The sequence below is a fragment of the Neolamprologus multifasciatus genome, chromosome 19 (genome assembly GCF_963576455.1).
Source record: "Neolamprologus multifasciatus chromosome 19, fNeoMul1.2, whole genome shotgun sequence".
Taxonomy (NCBI): domain Eukaryota; kingdom Metazoa; phylum Chordata; class Actinopteri; order Cichliformes; family Cichlidae; genus Neolamprologus; species Neolamprologus multifasciatus.
The window spans coordinates 21977735-21996878 of NC_140457.1; the positions used below are offsets into that span (position 1 = coordinate 21977735).

A 19144-nucleotide genomic window follows, 5' to 3' on the forward strand; every position below is an offset into this window, starting at 1 on the left:
AGTCAAAAACATCTGAGTTGTGTATAGCACATGTTAAAATATAACAAATATGACTGTAGCACATTATGCTGCATGGATGTATTAAAAAGCACCAAAATCTAGGAGGTAACATTTATGTAACGAGACATACAATCTCAGATAAGTAAATACTACTATCACACAAATCTCTGTAAGCACTTAAAGTATTAACACTTTATATCAGGGGTGGGCAACTCCAGGCCTCGAGGGCCGGTGTCCTGCAAGTTTTAGATCTCACCCTGGGTCAGCACAGCTGAATCAAATGATTAGTTCATTACCAGGCCTCTGGAGAACTTCAAGACATGTTGAGGAGGTAATTTAGCCATTTGTATCAGCTGAAAATATAATGAAGGTTATTGTTATCAGTGTACTCTCACTCAATGATCTTCTTCTATAGACATTCCCTATTTAATGGTGCGTTGGCACTGAACTCCGGATGTTGATCCAACCGTCAGTAAGTGTTTTCATTCACTCCCAGCAGAGGGCAGTGCAAGATAGTCAGAGTTTATGTGCCTCTTTCCCCTGTTAGCTTGACTATGATGCTTTAATGCATTTCTACATGAATCTATAGAAACATTTATCAATGTAAAGCTGTTTAGAAGCTACTTACAAAAAGCTGTCTATTCTAAAGAGCTTGGAAAGCAAGCGAATAGACTTCATTAATTTTCATGAAAACATTTCACCTCTCATCCGAGAAGCTTCTTCAGTTCTAAAACGAGCTGAATAAGATTAAATGTTGAGGATGAACCGTCTTCCTGAGGTCTTGACCTTCTCTCTGTCAGTCAGATGACTTGTTTCTATTGACGGTGATGAAATCCAACACACCTCAGAGCTTCACTAGCATCCAAACACTCAATATATTTTATAGAGTCATTCAGTTCTTGACCAAGTCCTGTGTGAAAGCCCCTAAATCTGCAACATTATGAATTAACTAATCCCCCTCTCTCTCTTTCACTGGGTGTGTAAAGCAAATAAAGATCAAATAATCCCAAATGACCTGGAAGAATAGAAACTGAGGTTGCTGAGGTCCATATATAATCTCAGTGGAGTAACTAAGCACGGTGACAAATATTGCTCTAAATAAGCCATGCCCTAATACAAGTAGCCACAAAAACCTGGAAGTGGATATAGATGTCTAAGAGCCATCACACATATGTATTCACAATAAAACAGGTTTTTGTGATGTTGTCCCGGGGGATGTCAACATGAAATGTACACAGTAAAAATTAGCACAGACAGGTGTTCATCAAAAATCAAAGAAAAACATTGTAGAATTGATTTGGCTTGACAAACTTTTAAATTTGTGTATGTAAAGAGCATAAAAAAAAGTCTCCTGCAGTATGACAGAACTCCCTGATTTAATATATCATAATGCTCAGTTTTATGTTGTCATGGCAATATGAAGTAAAAAAAAAAAATACAAACACAAATGAAACAGCCCACATTTAAATGATGGCAATGGGACAGCAGGTTGTAAGAAGATTTCAAGCAGGAAAACTTTTGAGGATTTCTCTTAAATTTGCAAATTTGCATAACAAAACTCGAGGTGGAAACAAGGAAGCAGATGGTAGGAATACATCTGAGGAAAGGACACATGAAGGTGCAGCATGAGGAGAGATACAACAGGAGAAAGATGGTGCAGAGATAATTGTGGACCAAGTAAAAGAAGCAGACAGCAAACTAGACATGAGTGAAGCTGATCAAAAGCTGAAGGTAGTGGCGAACCCAAATGTTCACATTGTTTATGGAAAAGTGCCATCTTGGTTTAATTAGTGTGAAAGAGAAAATGGGATGATCCACACAGTCATGTGTGAAAATGTATTATTTTCTTAATCACAAAGTAGTTTTGGTCTGTGCTGATATCTTTGGTAACAGTTTTCTTGACTGATAAGTTGGGATTTAACATGATAAACTTACAGTAGATAAGACAATGTACCCCTGGAAGACAGGAGGTATTGTTGCTGAAAATGGGCCTGTGTACACCTGTGTAGATATTCCATTAAACCTCATTCATGATTTATGGTCAGTGTTACTACTAAGCATTTATATTTCTTTAAATTTCAGATTAATTTTGTGTTACTCAACATCAAACTAACCATTATTTTCTTCATAAATCAAGACATTTCTGAGTGGATTCAAACTTTTGAGCTGTAGCGTACATTGCAGTGAGAGTCCATGGTTATTGATTATAGCAGATGATGTAGAGTATCAGGACAGGGACAGACTGTTAAAACGTTATGAGCTATCTTGCTGCAGAGAAAGTGGAGTCTGTCATCCTTGAAATGCTACCAAGACAGGCAGCTGGCAGGATTGAATGATGCTCTGCCTCTGTGGTCAAGTACAGACATAGGCTCTAAGCAACCACGAGCCACTGATAAGTGTGACAGATCAGTATTAATAAGAATGTAAAAGTGGATTTGTTAAACAGCTATGAGCCACTGATAAGAAGAAACCAATGAGCATGCAATAAAGTGGACTTGTTAGGGAGAGATTTTTATCGGAGTTGGAACAGTTTAGCTCAATTTTTGTTAAAATACAGAGCTAAAAAGTTGTCTTTGTTTCAAAATCTTGATCAGATACAGTTAGATACAAACATACAATATACACTACTGCTCAAACGTTTGTGCTCAGCTTGAAGAGTCCTTGTTTTTCATGGTTAAAGTACATTCATTTGAATGTAATATTCCATGAAGCTTGTGCAAAATGTTTCCACAGATGTTTTTGAAACTAAATCAGTCCTCATAAATCACTTATAATGTTTAAGGAAATATCTACACAACCATACAAAATAACATTTTGAGTAACAATTACTCCTGTTTTGAAACAATCTCACTGTGGTACTCAATACACGTTTTTCATGTCAGATAATTCATATTTGACTACAAACATCTTTATACTGCAGAGCTGAAGGTTACTGCGCTGATTAAAGAAACATTACATTTGGTTAATTTAGGGTCTGAAGCTTCAGATTTGTGAGTTATATTGGTCTGAAAAGAGATGAAAATGTCATGAACCCAGAATTTCTCTCTTTGTTTCATGGAAACGTTTCTTTCCCTCTCTCCCCTTCTCTGGCAGAGTCTTTCCTGCTGAGCTGGATTGCTTCATGGAGCAGGCAGTATTTAAGGACGCCGTATGCCACAGAGGTTCACCAGACTCTCGTCACCTCTTCAGTGGTAATCAGATCTGCCTACTAGTGTTTATTTCTAGTTCTAGTTATGTGGTAACTAGTTCTCTATTTGTTCCAGCTCATCAGCTGAAGCAGATCGCGCTGGTCAAAGATCTCAAGCCATCATCCCTTAACGGTTCTGAATGGATCGTAGAACTTTGAGCCCTCCACCCACCTGTCCACCGTTCCCTCCCTGGTTCACCTTACGGACTAACCCCTCTCAGCTCCGGAAGTCTCGCGGGAACAGTTAACCCAGATTATCTGAAACCCCCAATCAATTCTCAATCACTCTGCGCAGATCGCTCAGCCTAAGAGTTCTCTGACTTCTTGGTCACACTGCCTTTGTTTGAATAAAAAACCAACCTTTGTGATAGAACGGTCTGCCCAATCTGAATTTCAGGTTCTGACTTCCTGCTATTGTGACATAAATTGTAGGGTCTTCCTTACAATATAAAGTGACCGTTGTTGTGATTTGGTGCTGTATAAATAAAACTGAATTTAATTGACTAATAATAATGAAAAAAACTTCTTAGAGAATTAATTTTGTAAGAAACAATGTTCACAGTGTGATGTTAGTACTTTGCTGCAAAGTGAAGAATCTGAATCATTCCTCCATTGTTTAAACATTTCAAGTGTATGCTCAGAAAACTGTGTAAGAATATAAACTTTGTCTACTTAACTGTCTTCATAGTCCTCATATAATTTCGTATCATTGCTGTCAGTACTCTCATGCTCACAGCAGGGTCCTGCTGGAATAATTCCCAACACTATTCCATCTAAATCAGACACTACATGCATCTCCACACTTTTAAGAAATACTCTAAGCTACCAACTTTATACTAAATGTTTGTGTACTACATTACTGTTTGTGTAGTACTTCTTATGATTCCACGAAGATGCGAAGAAATGTTCCCAAAACACACTATTTCTCTATAAATAGATATTGAAGAAAGCAAACTAGCTGCTGTTCTAGCCTTTTAATTACTGCTCTTGAAAAACAGTTTACAATTGGAAATAGAAAATTTCAGCAAACACAATCACTCAGTGCAGTTATCAAGAGTGAGATTAAATGTTAAAGACACCTTTATAAAAACTGTTTTAACATCATAGATCAATTTAAAAATAACAGCTAGTCCAACTTTGCTTCATCCTGCCTTTTTTGTTGTATCATCTACAGGTACTTTCTTCACTAACACACCACTCGTTATGGAACTTCTTTTTCTTCTGAAGGTGGTAAAAAGCTGTATAATGTATAAACAAGGTGGACTTAATACTGGTTTCGTCATATGAAACGGGGCATGTGGCAGGGATTGGACACTGGGAAAAAACATATTACACATATTTCCATATCTGCAGTCTAGGTTTTGGTGTCATCTGAGTTATCTGGACATGCACATGCACTGGGAAGAGACATGTGAGACTGTATTTTTTTATAATGATGTTATCCCTTCATATAGCCTGTAAAAATGATTAATTGCTCATTGCAAAATAATGTATTTGATATCTTTTTGCATTTCATTGACAGGTAAGGCAGTCATTGTGATTGCAGGCATGTGTTTATAACATTGACAATTTGAGGAGTGAAATTACCCACAATAATATAAATTGAGATGCAGATATGGAAGGAAATAAAGCCTTTTTTAATAATCTGGCTTTTCATCCTGATATTTTCTCAGCTTTTGCAAGAATATCACAGCTGTACATAATGAAATCCATCAGTGTTTTGGAAACTGTTCCACAAGACAACTGATGCACACAAATGTTCCAAAAGAACAGATAAAACCGATTTAGTGTCACTGAGATGTTCAGTCATCTCTCTGACTTGAATATGAGAAAAAACTTGTTACAGACATTTTACGCTAGTTTATTTCTGGCTCCTCCCCCAAACCTGTTTATAAGACATAGATCAGGAACTAACAGGGTTAGAGTTTGAAAGGGTTTGAAAATCGAGGTGTTTCAAATCGATACCATTGCTGTATCTACTAAAAATCTCAGGAGAGTTCAAATCAAATTGATACCATGTATCTACTTGGATGCTGAGGGGTAGCACTGGCAGGCATTAGCAGTTTTTTTTTTCATTATATGGGTCTCCCAGTAATCATGCAATATGATGATGACAATCTGTGGGGTGTCATTAAAATAGCCAGTCTTCCTTTTAACTGTAAACCAAAAGAGAGAAAAACTAAAGAGGGAACAATCTCCATGCACAGGAACTCAAATGACTCACCGTGGTCCATGTCTTTATCTGCCCTACGTCTGCTCTGAAATCGGCTGATTTTTATAGCAAAGGAAAGTTTCCTCTCCTCAGTAAGAAAACTTTATGTTCAGAGCTGAACAACAGAGGGCGACAGAGAGCAACACAAACTGTAAGTGGTTTGAGCTGGAATCTTTTTTCTGGCACAAAAATGCTCAGATGTCATTAATGAGAGAGATGTTTTCAGACATGTTTTGGCAGACCATCAATGTGTTTAACATGTCTGAGATGATGAGATATCACCTTTTTATCAGTGCACAATGATGCAGTGAAAAACCAAATATCATTTGTATCATGTACGACACTCAAAGTTTGTGATCACTTTGCACAATTTGACCGTGTTAATGTGTTTCATAATAAAACACCACAGCGATACCGGCACTCAGATTTCAGCCAAGCTTGACTGAAGCAAGACACACTATTGCAACTGTTTCCTATTTGCAGCAGTAGATATCATTTATTATTTCTTTTTTTTATTCCAATTTCAATAATTTCCTGGTCTCAGATGAGAGTAGCCAAAAATCCTACAGCTCCTCCAACAGAGCCCACGGCTGATGTGGCGGTCCCAGACAGACCTGCCATACCTGCAGAGAGAAAACAGGCTTCAGAACACCAGACAGCTGATCGAGCAGTTAGATGAAGTAATTGAGCTGCAGAGAAGAGGGGGAGGCTTTATCCTCACTGTAACACAGTAACATGTTATTATTTGTATGGCCTGTCAGGTTTATCATACTAAGGGTTTTTGGGAAATCAGTAAGAAAATAGTTCCAAGGCACACTTCTTTCTTTTCTTTCTTTTCCTTTTTTTTTTAACCTTCTGGCTGAAAAACAGCCACCAGACTTCCTGCTGCCGCTCCTCCTCCATCAGCAGCTGCAGACATCATGCTTGCAGCACAGGAGCCTGCAGCTATTACAGCTGAGGTGAAACCTACAGCCCCCAGGACAATAGGAGCAGAGACCACTGCTCCACTTGACAACAGGAAGAAACACCTGGTTACTGATCATCAGGATGCTTCAAAATAAATACATGTATGGTATGTGTGACTTCTTGTATGGGCCTAAGTGATAATAAATAAACAAACAAACAAACAAACAAACTGGTGTGTTACCTGCTCCAGCTGTGATCGCTATAGCTCTCACTGAAACACAAAAAAGAAAGAAAGAAACATCTTACCACAGCTCAGCTGGAAATGTTTAGACATTGTCTGTAATGCTACAATAATGAACTTATATGATGTAGAGATGATTTGAAAAAGGCAGCTGTACTCACACAGACCCATTATTCCACTCAGGGTGAGGAGCCTAAAACTGGATTGTGTCCTTTATACAAGTGGGAGGGTCATCAGTTATTTCGTGGAAAACAAAACTCTTAGAGCGGGTGTCACTGTGAAGTAAATGGACTTTCTTTAGTCATGATGGAACAAGTGAGTGATTCTGAGGTTGCATCTTGGGTGGGGAGTGGGGGTGGGGGGTTGACATATTTATTTATTTTATGTTATTTTCTTTGTTATGCAAGAAAAGATCTGGCAGACCCAAAGACACAGAGTCAGAACACAAGTTTCTAAGAGTCACAGAATCTCAGCTTCAAACACAAAAGTAAAAGTACATAATTTCCATAGGGATTAATAAAGTATTCTGATTGTGATTAATCATAATAAGGAAGTCTCGGTTTCAAGTGCAACATGAGTTGCGCTTTTTGGGTTATAGTGCTACACTTAAGCCACGATGAAAAAATAAAAAGCCTGGGATTTGTGTTACCGAGGGTAATCTGAGGTAGTCCATGTGAAACCTCACAGTGAAAGTGAGAACAAAGTGAACAGGCTTGTTGTGTTTGCTTGGTCACAGTAACCAGTGTGTTAGTCGGTAATGATTTCCCAAGTGGACAAATTAAATAGTGCACTTGGGGGAGCTCAAGTTATGGGATGTGAAGCAACATCAGTTATGAAACACATATGAGGCACAAAATAACCAGTCACTACCTATAAATCTATACATTTAACTACTCTCCAAAGAGATTAAAGACTAAAAACGGATTTTGTCATGTTCGCTGTGTGGCAGGCAGGATGAGGACCCAAACATGAAAAGGTAAACTCAAGGCAGCAGCTTTTGCTGGAAAAAAAACCCAAACACTGAATACAAGGAGCAAAACATAAAAACTAGATGCTTGAAAACTAAGACTCTGAAAACTAGGAGACCAGAAACAAAGAACTGATGAGAAGCAATAACAGAAATCAGAAGCACAGAGACAACACACAGCACTAAGGGTGTATGACACAACAAGGGGCAAAGGAAAAAACAGGGCTTAAATACACAAGGGAGTAATGAAGGAATAGGAGACAGGAGGGAAACCAGCTGGGACTAATCAGACATGATGAGACGGGGAAGAAGCAAAACTGAATACACTGATATAGGACATGGGACTGTCAAAGTAAAACAGGGAACACAAGACATTCACACAGACGCAGATTTGACTGACTGGAGAGACAGAGGGAACATGGAGACAAGAGTGACTACACATGAAACGTGGAACACGGGGAAGGCAAAGAAATAGAAACCTAAAGCCTTGGAACTAAGAATAAGCACAAGCAGAAAACCATGAATGACAATAATCCAAGAATATTGACCAATAAACACAAAACACTGGGTCTGTGACCCAATACCAGGACAGAGTTATAACAAGTCCCCAAACAAATACAGATAAAGCATAAGAAGCACATTACCAACAAGTGGAAAGTGCAATAATCTGATCCATTATGTCTGAGTGCAAAGGTCAAACAAGAAAAAAAAAATATCTGAATGGCAATTTCGTGTAATGTATTCACAATTTACATTTTAAATTGTGAATACACAAACTGAATTGTGGAGAGTGGCACAGTGGCATGCCTGGTGCCCTCACCAAAGTAACAATAAATAACAATTTACGTATTGGAGTCATAAACCGATCATGTTATAACTGATGGAAACATGAAAACTTAAAAAGTATGTCTCCATATTGTTTCAAAGATACAAAAAATGAAACATATGTTTATCTCATCTTTTATTTTTTTTAATGAATCAGCTGTTTGCTGGAATCGAGAGTAAAGAAGAACCAGCCACTTCATCACCGTAATCATTTGATGAACAAGCTGTGAAAATTATGATTTATTAAAACAGGCAAATATTATGTTTTATTATAGAAATGGAGCTTGTTCATAAAAAATTCAATCAGAAAACAAAAACAATTACAAAACCAAAGGACTTTATCTTAGGTGTGTGAATGACAAAAAGTATAAGCATTTTTTTAACATCTCTGAGAATCTCAATCATCAATTTAAATGCCACATTACACCAATAGCCAGAAAACCTACAGACTTGTTCAGCCTGTTTAGGTCTAAAACTCCTTTAAACCTTCATTCACAACACTTGAGTCATAACATTTTTCAAAAGACTCTTGGATATAAACAAAGAAACAACAATGGAAAAAAATCTGAGGTGTTCAGGCTGGAGGTGAGATGTGGAGCTAACCAGCTGAGATGAGTTGCAATAAAAATCAGCGTCGTCATGGTAAATCAGCCTGGATGCAAAGGCCCAGAAACAGATACATATGAATTTTTCCATATTTAATTAGATCAATTTAACACTGATAAATTTTGAAACATTTATAACTTGATTGATCAGCTTATTGATCACCAGCTCACTATGGGAAAATCACAGATTAATTATAAGAATGATAGTAATAGTAATGATAGGTGATGTGAACATCTAGTATTCAAACTTTGGCTCGTGCTGAATTTTTGTACGGGTACTTTTATAATTTTTCACTAACACACAAGAAAAAACCCCCAATACAAACAATAAAATCAAGGTGGAGTTGAAATTGGTTTTGTTGTGTGAAACAGGGCATGTGGACCTGAAATGTGGACCAGGACTGAACAATATATATACACACACAGACACACACACAAATGTATGAAGAATTCATGGAGATCAGAAAAGGGACTTTTTGATCAAAGTCTCTTCTTTAAAATTTTGTTTATTTCTTCATTTATTGGCAGACTTTATTTTTTATTACTGCCTGGTATCTTTTATATTTGTCTTTTGTTTTTTTATTTGTTCTATTCATATTTCTATTCTTTCTTTGATTTTTCCAGTTATTATTGTTATAATTGTTGCTATTAAAACTCTTTAAACGTCGAATGCTTTTTTTGTGAAAGAACAGAAAAATGTTGAGAAATAATTGATCTGATTAATATGAGCACTTTGTTGTTTTACTTTCAGTTCATAAGAAATGACTTTTGTAGTTCTTCAGACACAGTGGACTTGTCACACCACCGTCAGACAATCACAACAAATGGCATGGCAACAGGCTCCACAGGTTCTACATCATGACGTAGCTTTTCTAGTTGGAATCAAAAAGACAAACAGCAGCTACTGTTCTGCATTCAGCAAACCGAAGAAATTCAAGTATATTTCTATCAGTGTTCCTACTTTAAGAAGCACAATGAGTGAGGGCACAACTTCTTCAGTAAGTCAGTTTTTGATGTATTAATATATGCTGGTGTGTGGTGATTATAGTAGTTTTAACAACTTAGTGAAAGATATGCTCTGCTGGTGGATGATGGTGTGCCATCCTTTGTGATTTTCTTTTCACTATGTCAGAAAGCTGTGCACTATTAACAAGAAATATAATTTAATAATGTATACTTTATTATTATTAATCCCATGGGGAAATTAGTCCTCTGCATTTAACCCATTCACTCAGTGAAACAGTGGGCACCCACCCACCCCAGTGCCTGGAGAGCAGTGTGTTGGGACAATAGTCTTGCTCAGTGTAGCCATTCAGTGGATTCAAACCTGAGCTATCCCTGCCAATATGTCTGTTATAGCAGTTTTTATGAATATTTCTATAACTGTGTCATCTTTTGAAATAAGGTGTAAAATTTTTTTAAGTATTCAATAATAACAAAAAATACACACAGGTATGAAGAGAGTCATTGAATTTTCTTCCTGTACCGGACACCAACTGTTGCAGTATACTCCTGTAAACCTCTTTTCTTTTAACAAATTAGACACATCTTTCATTGTCATATACAGATAACTTTTAAATCCCATAGTATTATAGTAGTATGTGATACATGCTGGAAACGAAACTGAGGTAGACTAACTGTGTTATTTAAAAGTTGCATGTAAATCCTCTGCAGGATAAACAGGTGAGTTTGCTGTACTGTGATGGATAAAAAGAGCAGTGTGTGATCGGTGCACGATGTGGCACAATGGCAGTGGCTTAAAGGTCAGAGTTATGTTACATCAAGTGTAGCACAGATTCATATAAATTTTACGTGATGATTCTGAGATTCATTCTCTGAATTCCACCTTTATACCCTCTGTATAATGTCTAATAAGAGGACAGCATTAACAGTGTACAGTCAGTGTCTTAAAATTAAAATCAAATTTAATCACATACTTATATCGTACCTTGATTCCGGCTTGATTTGTGTTAGGAAAAACTGTGGGAAAAAAAAACAGTAACAAAGTGGGAGAGTATAAAGGGGTTATCACAGCACACACAAGAGCAGAAAGCAAATCTAGCCTGCAGTATTAGCACTTATCTCACTGAATACAAGAGAAATGCAGTCATTCTCATTAAGGTCTTATAGGCAGAGAGAGTTTAAAGGTTGAAAACTGATTCATTACAAGTCCCCACACAGATAAAGCATTAAATGCTTAAGTATGGTTTCTGCTGAACTCAGAAACCATTACTCTGAGAGTGAGGAGCTCTTTAAAGTCATACTAATCGATGACAGCTCATCATCAGACTTTCTCATGAATCAGATCCGTGAACACGGTGAGTTAATGATACCTCCAAACACACTTCCTATTAATTCAAATACATGTCTCTTATGAGGAAACTTTTAAATTTTGAGAAAATGAATAAATGGAAACAATTAGACTGAGAAAATGTTTCCTCTTCGAAGTGATTCTGATTAACTCTTGTTTACTCCACCACTCTTTCTAAATCATTCAGGCTTCATTTGTACAGCACCTTTCATGCACTTCAAAGTTTTACATAGATTAATGACAGGCTTACAATAAGAAAACGAAACAACTAAAAACACAATCTAATAAAGTAGAATACTTTATTAGTGTAAGGACTCTAAAAGCAAGTTATTAAAAAATAATAGATATAAGTAAGTAATAGTAACACTATTGCTAACACTACTCTGATAAATCTAAACAGTTTTGGTAAATCAGATGGTCCAGCAGCCTTTTCATTCATTCTTGTTTGCAGGGCTGGATGAACTTATCACTCTGTTACCTGTGACTGAAGATCAACTTGTGAGTGAGTTAAAAAGAAACAACACCCACCTGTACCTGTCTGATGAACCAAACAGGTTGAGGGTTCAGGAAGCTTTGAATGAAGGTAAAAGTGTTAAATGTGGTGCTAATTTTAAGACAAAGTGCAGTTTCTGCTTTTGTACTTTAATGACTCTGTGTGTTACTGTGAATTAATGTCCCTGTATCAGGTGTAGCAGCTGCTATCATGTCCACCCCAAAGACGGACATGCCAGTTTTTGAGGATCCGCTGCGTGTTGCCTTTGATGGCGATGCTGTCCTCTTCTCTAATGAGTTCCAGGGGGTTGGACTAAAAGCATTCTTGAAGAATGAGAAGCAAAATGTTGAAAAGCCAATGAAGAAGGTATGATTTGCCTTTTTAAAAAAAAAAAAAAAAAAAAAAAAAAAAAAAAAGCATTTTAAAACACCACATGCCATAAACAATATATATATTTAATCAAAGAAAAGAAAATGTCTGCTAGATTACATTAAAATAAACCGATATCAGCTAAATTATCCAAATGCACTTTCCTGCTTTGACCAGATTGTCATGTGTTGAGTCTCTGCTCTTCTTCACTTTCCTCTATTCAGGGACCATTGAAAGGATTCTTGGAGGTTTTAATAAAACTGCAGCAAAAGTTGCATAATAAAGGCAAAAAGTGTCCCATTCGTACCTACCTGGTGACATCTCGAGGGGCAGGCTGTGACGGCTACAGAGCTTTAAACACTCGGCGCACCTGGGGTCTGGAGCTTGATGAAGCTGTGTTTGTGGGAGGGGCTGACAAAGGTCCTACACTGCAGAGGATCAAGCCTCACATCTTCTTTGATGACCAGCAGAGACACGTTGATTCTGCATTGGAGGTCGGCACAGTAGCATGCCTGGTGCCTTACCAAACTAAAAATAAATAGCAATCTGTTGATTGGATATTATCACTGTTGGAAATATGTAAACTTGAAAAGTATGTTTCCATAATGCTTCAAAGATGCAAATAAATAAAGAAACAAACATCTTCATCTAGGGCGTTGTTGTGTTTTTTTTCTGAAGTATCAATGTTTTTGTAATTTTTTTTTAATTCCATCAAATGCTTTTTAGTAAATCAGCTTACTCCAACTCTGACATAGCATGTAATATATCACATTTTATCCTCAGTCAAAGGTCTTTGAGTTGTATTTCACAGGGAGAGAACAGAAAGAGATAACTTCACTCAGAGATGGGAAAAATATAAGAAAGGAGAGGAAGAGGATAAGGCAAAGACTGCTGAGTGGCAATTGATGAACTGGAAATTTAAAGCTTACATGAAAGTCATTTTTTATACTTTTTATTTGAGAACATTTTTATACAGCAAAAGGGAAAAAAGGGGAAACAAAAAAACCCAAAATATTATGAGGTCATGGGAAGACAAATATATGCACGCATATACATCTGCACATACATACATATACACATAAATACTATAGTATTGCAAATTCTATGCATTAAATAATGCTGCCACAGTTTGTAAAGCCCAGCCATTTCCTCCAACGTCTCCTTCCCAAGTCCCTCTGAAGTCGCAGGGTGAAAGCCATACACTCCACCATGTTCTGATGTTTTTCACTATAGAAATAAAAAGACTTACAGTGGGAGGATAGCCTTTTTCGCAGATGCCAAAAGAATTCTCAGGAGATAAACTTCATCTGTAACTAAATCTTCTGCAAAACATCCCAGATACATTGATGCGAATGTACAGCTCACATTGAATCCCGGTGCTTTTGGAATTTTTTTTGAAACTTCCAACCAGAAGGGTCGTATGGACCGGCAGGACCACAATATGTGTCCATGGTCTGCCATGACTTCCCCACAGTTTCTCCAGGACAGTGCAGGTGTAGCACTGAATTTAGACTTTTGTTTAGGTGTTATGGAAAAATGTATAATGTTCTTCCAACAAAAGTCCCGCCACGTTAGTTGTGGTGAACTGTGTTTCCCAAGTCCTTGTCCACCCGTCTTCTGTAATCTCAATGTCCATTTCTCTTTCCAATTTCTGTTTTATGTTAATTGTTGAGTCCTTTTTAGCTTAATCATACATTTGTACAGTTTACTTATCAGGGCTTTGTTGCTCCCGGAGTCATAAGCGTCAATGAAGATGTTAATAATCGAGAAGTCTCCAAGGACACAGCTGTTTATTCTTTTACCAATATCACATATCACTATACTTAGTGTAGAGGATGGAATCACAATTCATGATGGAACATATATTATGTACTTTTGCAACCTCTGAAGATTTCTTGCTTTGATGATACAGACTGGATTGTGGATTATTGATCTGCGGGACGGGCACCTCTATACAGGAAGTCTGTTTTAGCTCTTTTATTGAAGATGTTCTCATCTCTGATCCTATGCAGAGTGTACATAAAAGAACACAATGGATCATACAGCACAAATCCTGTTAAAAGAGACTCTAAATAAATTAGTCTTTGGCTGCTGTTTAAAAGGATAAATACAATCAAGGCAATGTAAAGATGGAGGCAAAGCATTTTACAACCTGTGGGGGCCACTGCTCTAAAAGATATGTCTCCTCTGGTCTTAAAATGTGTTCGTGGGTTGACCAAAAGCCTTTGATTAGATGATCTCAGGCTACGGGAGGGAGGTTCTAAAAGATCAGTGATGCAGCGTCACGACTCAGAGCTTTAAAAGTCAGTACAAAAATTTTGATATAAATTCAAAAATGTACTGGAAGCCAGTGTAATGAGAATAAAAGCGATGTAATGTGCTCTCCATTTCGTGTCTTTGTTAAGAGCCTTGCAGCAGTCTTTCTGGACTGACTGGAGATGGTTAAAATTCTTTTTGCTCAAACAAAGAAAAAGGTTGATACAACAGGTATAACAAACTAGTGTAACAGGTCTCTATCAGGAAGAACCTGTTACAGACCTGTTACACTAGTTTATTTCTGACTCCTCTAAACTGCTTGCAAAACATAGATCAGGAACTAATTCCAGTTACAGTCATAAGAAACAGGGTAGAGTAAAAAAAATACCATACCATTTATCCTATCAGCCATAAAAGGCTGACAGGGTATTGTCATCCCACCAGGTGTTGAAGCGATAAATAATGTAAACCAAAAGAGAGAAAAACTAAAGAGATGGCTGTTATGTTCAGTTCTGACTGCACCCTTAAACCTGACTATTAGTCATCCATATTTAAGAACTTGTACACAAAATCATGTCTTGTCCTTAAAAAAGTGTATTGATGGTTAAGAACACAGTTAGCTGTACTAATGACATACCTGAGGTTTAAAGTTTTTGCATCATAATACTTAATTTTAATATAAATGTATCATGATGAAGATAATTAAAACACAACACAATGATGAAAACAAGCTTGAGAGAATAACAAGACTTTCAGTTTCGGCATAAAGCAAATATATAAATGCTTCATGATTTTCAGCTGATGAAACTCGCCAATCATCCCACTGCTACTCTAGCACCAATTCAATTCATTTCAGTTTTATTTATATAGCGCCAAATCACAACAACAGTTGCCTCAAGGCGCTTTATATTGTACAGTAGATCCTACAATAATAGATACAGAGAAAAACCCAATAATCATATGACCCCCTATTAGCAAGCACTTTGGCGACAGTGGGAAGGAAAAACTCCCTTTTAAAAGGAAGAAACCTCCAGCAGAACCAGGCTCAGGCAGGGGCAGCCGGTGAGAGAAGGAAAACAGGATAAAGTCATGCAGTGGAAGAGAGACAGAGATTAATAGCAGGTACAATTCAATGCAGAGAGGTCTTGATGCATTCTCAATCATCCAGGAAAGTAAATCTCGGAGTCAAGGAGGCGATTTACGTGAAAAGGGAAAGACCATCTCTGAATCGAGGAGGGGGCCTAAGGGTACATCTTTCACCATCTTACAATGCTGTGATTGCAGCCATTCCCCAACTCTTTGTGAATGGTACTCATGGCCATTGATCAGTGGGTTTTGGTCAGTGGTTGTTGATCAATGGTCATGAGAATTTGCATAATTATGATTAAGGAACTGACCTCCCAGCCCATTGTTCCTTCAGTGGGCTGGTTTCAGTCATTATGCAAATTTACTGTTTATAAGGTTGGAGAAACCTGCAGTCAGCTGAGACTGAAGAAGTTAATTGGATGAGTGACAAAACGTTTCTCCCACAAAACGCTACGTCCAGATGAACAAAATCAACTTTTGGAGATTCAATGCAGAGAGGTCTATCAACACATAGTTGTTAGGTTGAAATTGTTAAATGTTGTCATTGTTTTACTTAAATTTGTAAGCCTTGCCTTAAACTGCATGATCAAAGACATTCTTCTGTTTTTGTTCCCCTCCCCGGCCTGTTGAATGGTGGGGGAGGTTATAGTGTTTAATTGCAGGCACATCATATGTGAAGGTTCTGTTTTCTTGTTTAGTAAACTTCCTGCCCTTTATGTCCTCACCTGTGTTTGTATATGGTAAACCGTTAGAGGAAGCTAAGCCATATACAGGTGTGAGGGGAGATGATCACCAGGGAGTCACGCACACAGAGAGAGACACTCACTCACGTGCACACACACACATGCTCGCACATGCACACACACGCACACACACGCACACACACACGCACACACACACGCACACACAGTGTTTTAACCTTTTGTGACCTTTTTTTTTTTTTTACAATAGGTGTTTGTGTAAACTGTGTGTCACAGAATAAAAAGGGCACAGGGGAAGCCGAGGTCAGAGTGGTCTGACACCGAGGGCAGAGATGCTGCCGAGTGGGCTCCCCTTGCTAGCAAGTAAAACCGGTTGAACTTTTCTGTCTTGCTTTCTTCATTCCGAACTAGCTGGCCTGCTGAAGGGCAGACCCAACATTATTTGGTCCTTCGAGCCGGAGCCCAACAAATGGCTTTCCACCGAGGAGGGGGAGACGGCGACGTGCGGTTAAATGCAGATACGGGAGCGCGCCAGCGGTGCGGGAAGGATTCAGGCTACTAAAGAAAAGAAACGGCTCCGTAGCTGCACAGTTTCACGCGAGCACAAGAGTGCGTCGGTTGCGCGGATCCACGCAAACCTAAAGGAACCGGCTCTGTGACCGTGCGGGCAGGACGCAGGTCCAGAAGCGCGTTAGCTGTGCGTGCAGACGCAAGCTATAGGCCTATTTTGTATGAGTGTGAGTTAGTGATGGGATTTCCGGCTCTTTTTAGAGAACCGGCTCTTTCGGCTCAGCTCACTAAAAAGAGCCGGCTCTTTCGGCTACCAACCGGCTCTTCAGGTTGTTTTGTTGCTTTAATTAATTATCAACAACAATATAAAATTATGCACAAAAGGAATTAGTAATGTAAAAAAACGTGGTTTTCTTTATATATAAATAGTTATGGTGGCCCCTAGATACGAAACACGTACAAACTCCAAAGCACGTACAAACTCCAAAACACATTTCTAGCATTAACTGAACTTCCAAAACAGAGCTACCTAGATCACTTAAATTACACAGTCGAATTCATATGTCTATTGTTTTTGTATTAATACACAAACAGTCATATATATACGTATATATATATATATATATATATATATATATATATATATATATATATATATATATATATTCAAATAATAATAAAAAAAACAACTTAATTTACCTGTTACTACCACACACCCAATCCGATTGTTGGTACTTCCTGGCTTGTGTAGCCACTAGGTAACAAAAGCTCAACACAGCATCCTGGAGTGTGTACGTGCTTTGTCTCTAGGGGCCACTGTAAATATACTTTTATTTATTCACTCCACATAAAATGTAATAAATAAATTATAAAATACAGAAACCAACTATTTACATTTCAACTTTTAACTACTTAAATTTTCAGCGTTTTCCTTTTAAACAAATTTTAAGTGAAACAACACAAAACACTGCAAACCACAACACAATAAAATATAAATTAAAATATGGAAAAACAAGAAAAAAAAAAAGAACGCCCAGATCTTTAATTAAGGGAAAGGTTGGCATTTAGAAATATTAATATCACACTCAGCTGACTGCGTTTTATCTTCCCATTGCACTGATGGGTGGACAGTTCTTAGGTGCCTGTGCATGTTGTTTGTGGAGCCGGCTCTATATGATATCCTTTTCTTGTAGACTACACTCTGCCTTTGTTTTGTCAATAAGATTGAAATGGTTCCAGACTTTGCTTCTTTTCTTGGTGTCACTCTCTTTCTTTCCCTCTCCCTCCTGCTCTTGTTGTGTGCTACTGCTGTTGCGAGTGTAACTACCACCCCGACCCCTCAGCTCAGCGCTGAGCAGGGGGGGAGGGGCGCAAACGCAAGGCTCTGTTTGCCGTCTCTGCTCAGTGCAAACACAAGGGTGACTTGCAGCGTGAAGCGAAAAAAAGTGAAAGAGAGGGCAGGAGAAAGAAAACAAAAAACCCACGGCTCCCAATAAGGAGCCGGCTCGCATCGTTCACTTCAAAGATCCGGCTCTAAGAGCCATTTCGTTCGCGACCGACCCATCACTAGTGTGAGTGCACATGTGAGTGCCAGCGGTGGACGCAGCAGCACAGAAGGAAACCTAAGTGGTGCGAATGAAATTCTGTGGCCTGTTGTGTACACAAAGCCTGGGTTTGGGGTGAGGCACTTTGCCCACCGCAAACTTGAAAGTTGTCTTGTAATGGGGAATAAACAGAGTAAGACTGCCTTGAAAGGGGATGAAATACATTGCAAAGTATTCACCGGGCAGAATGTAGTATGTAGATCATTGAAAAAAACGAAAGGAAAGAAGTCAAATTGTGCACAAAGCAGACGGAAAAGTGAGTTTGAATGTGCCTGACGTCACTTTGTGTGTGTGCGCCCCAGAAGAGTGTGAAAATATGTGTGTGAAGCGGTCTCCAACTGGGGAAGAGGGTGATTCTGCAGGTCACCAACTACCCTACTGGACACAAAAGAAATAAAATAGTTGCATTGTTGATGAAAATAAGCAACAATAATATGAAGAGTGTTTGGCGTCTCTCAGCCTAAAACAACTACAATCTCACTTTCTGTTTTTAAGAAAGGAGAGTTCAAAAACCAGAGAGAGGAGATGTGTGTTATTTAAGCAGTGATGAGAATAATCAAAATGTCTCTCAGTGTGTCACTTGCAGGTGAAGAGCAGACCTGGATCAATTTTCCACGTGCAGCAGTTGGAAGAAAATTATAGGTTAAACATCATTAGAAACACTTAGGCCATGTTTTTGGCTGAATGGTGTTTACAGCTTCACTCCTGTGGTCCTCATCCTGAAAAGTGAGCTCCAAAGGAAGTTCTACCTGAAGACAAGGAAAGCAGTTCCAAAGAGCAACAACATGGCAGTCAAAGAGACAACAGAGTCCTGAGTGAGAGACCCAGCAAGCAGGAGTATGTGCAAACGGCATCAGAGAGAAAGAAAACC

General features: G+C 38.2%; 1 long non-coding RNA gene across 1 annotated transcript; it reads left to right on the forward strand.

Moving 5' to 3' along the window:
- The first annotated feature begins 11154 nt into the window (after nt 1-11154).
- LOC146496609 (uncharacterized) lies at nt 11155-12040 on the forward strand. The gene is made up of 3 exons (XR_014871341.1): nt 11155-11261; nt 11706-11837; nt 11941-12040. It is a non-coding gene; the product is annotated as an uncharacterized LOC146496609 (long non-coding RNA).
- Nucleotides 12041-19144: the final 7104 nt, after the last annotated feature.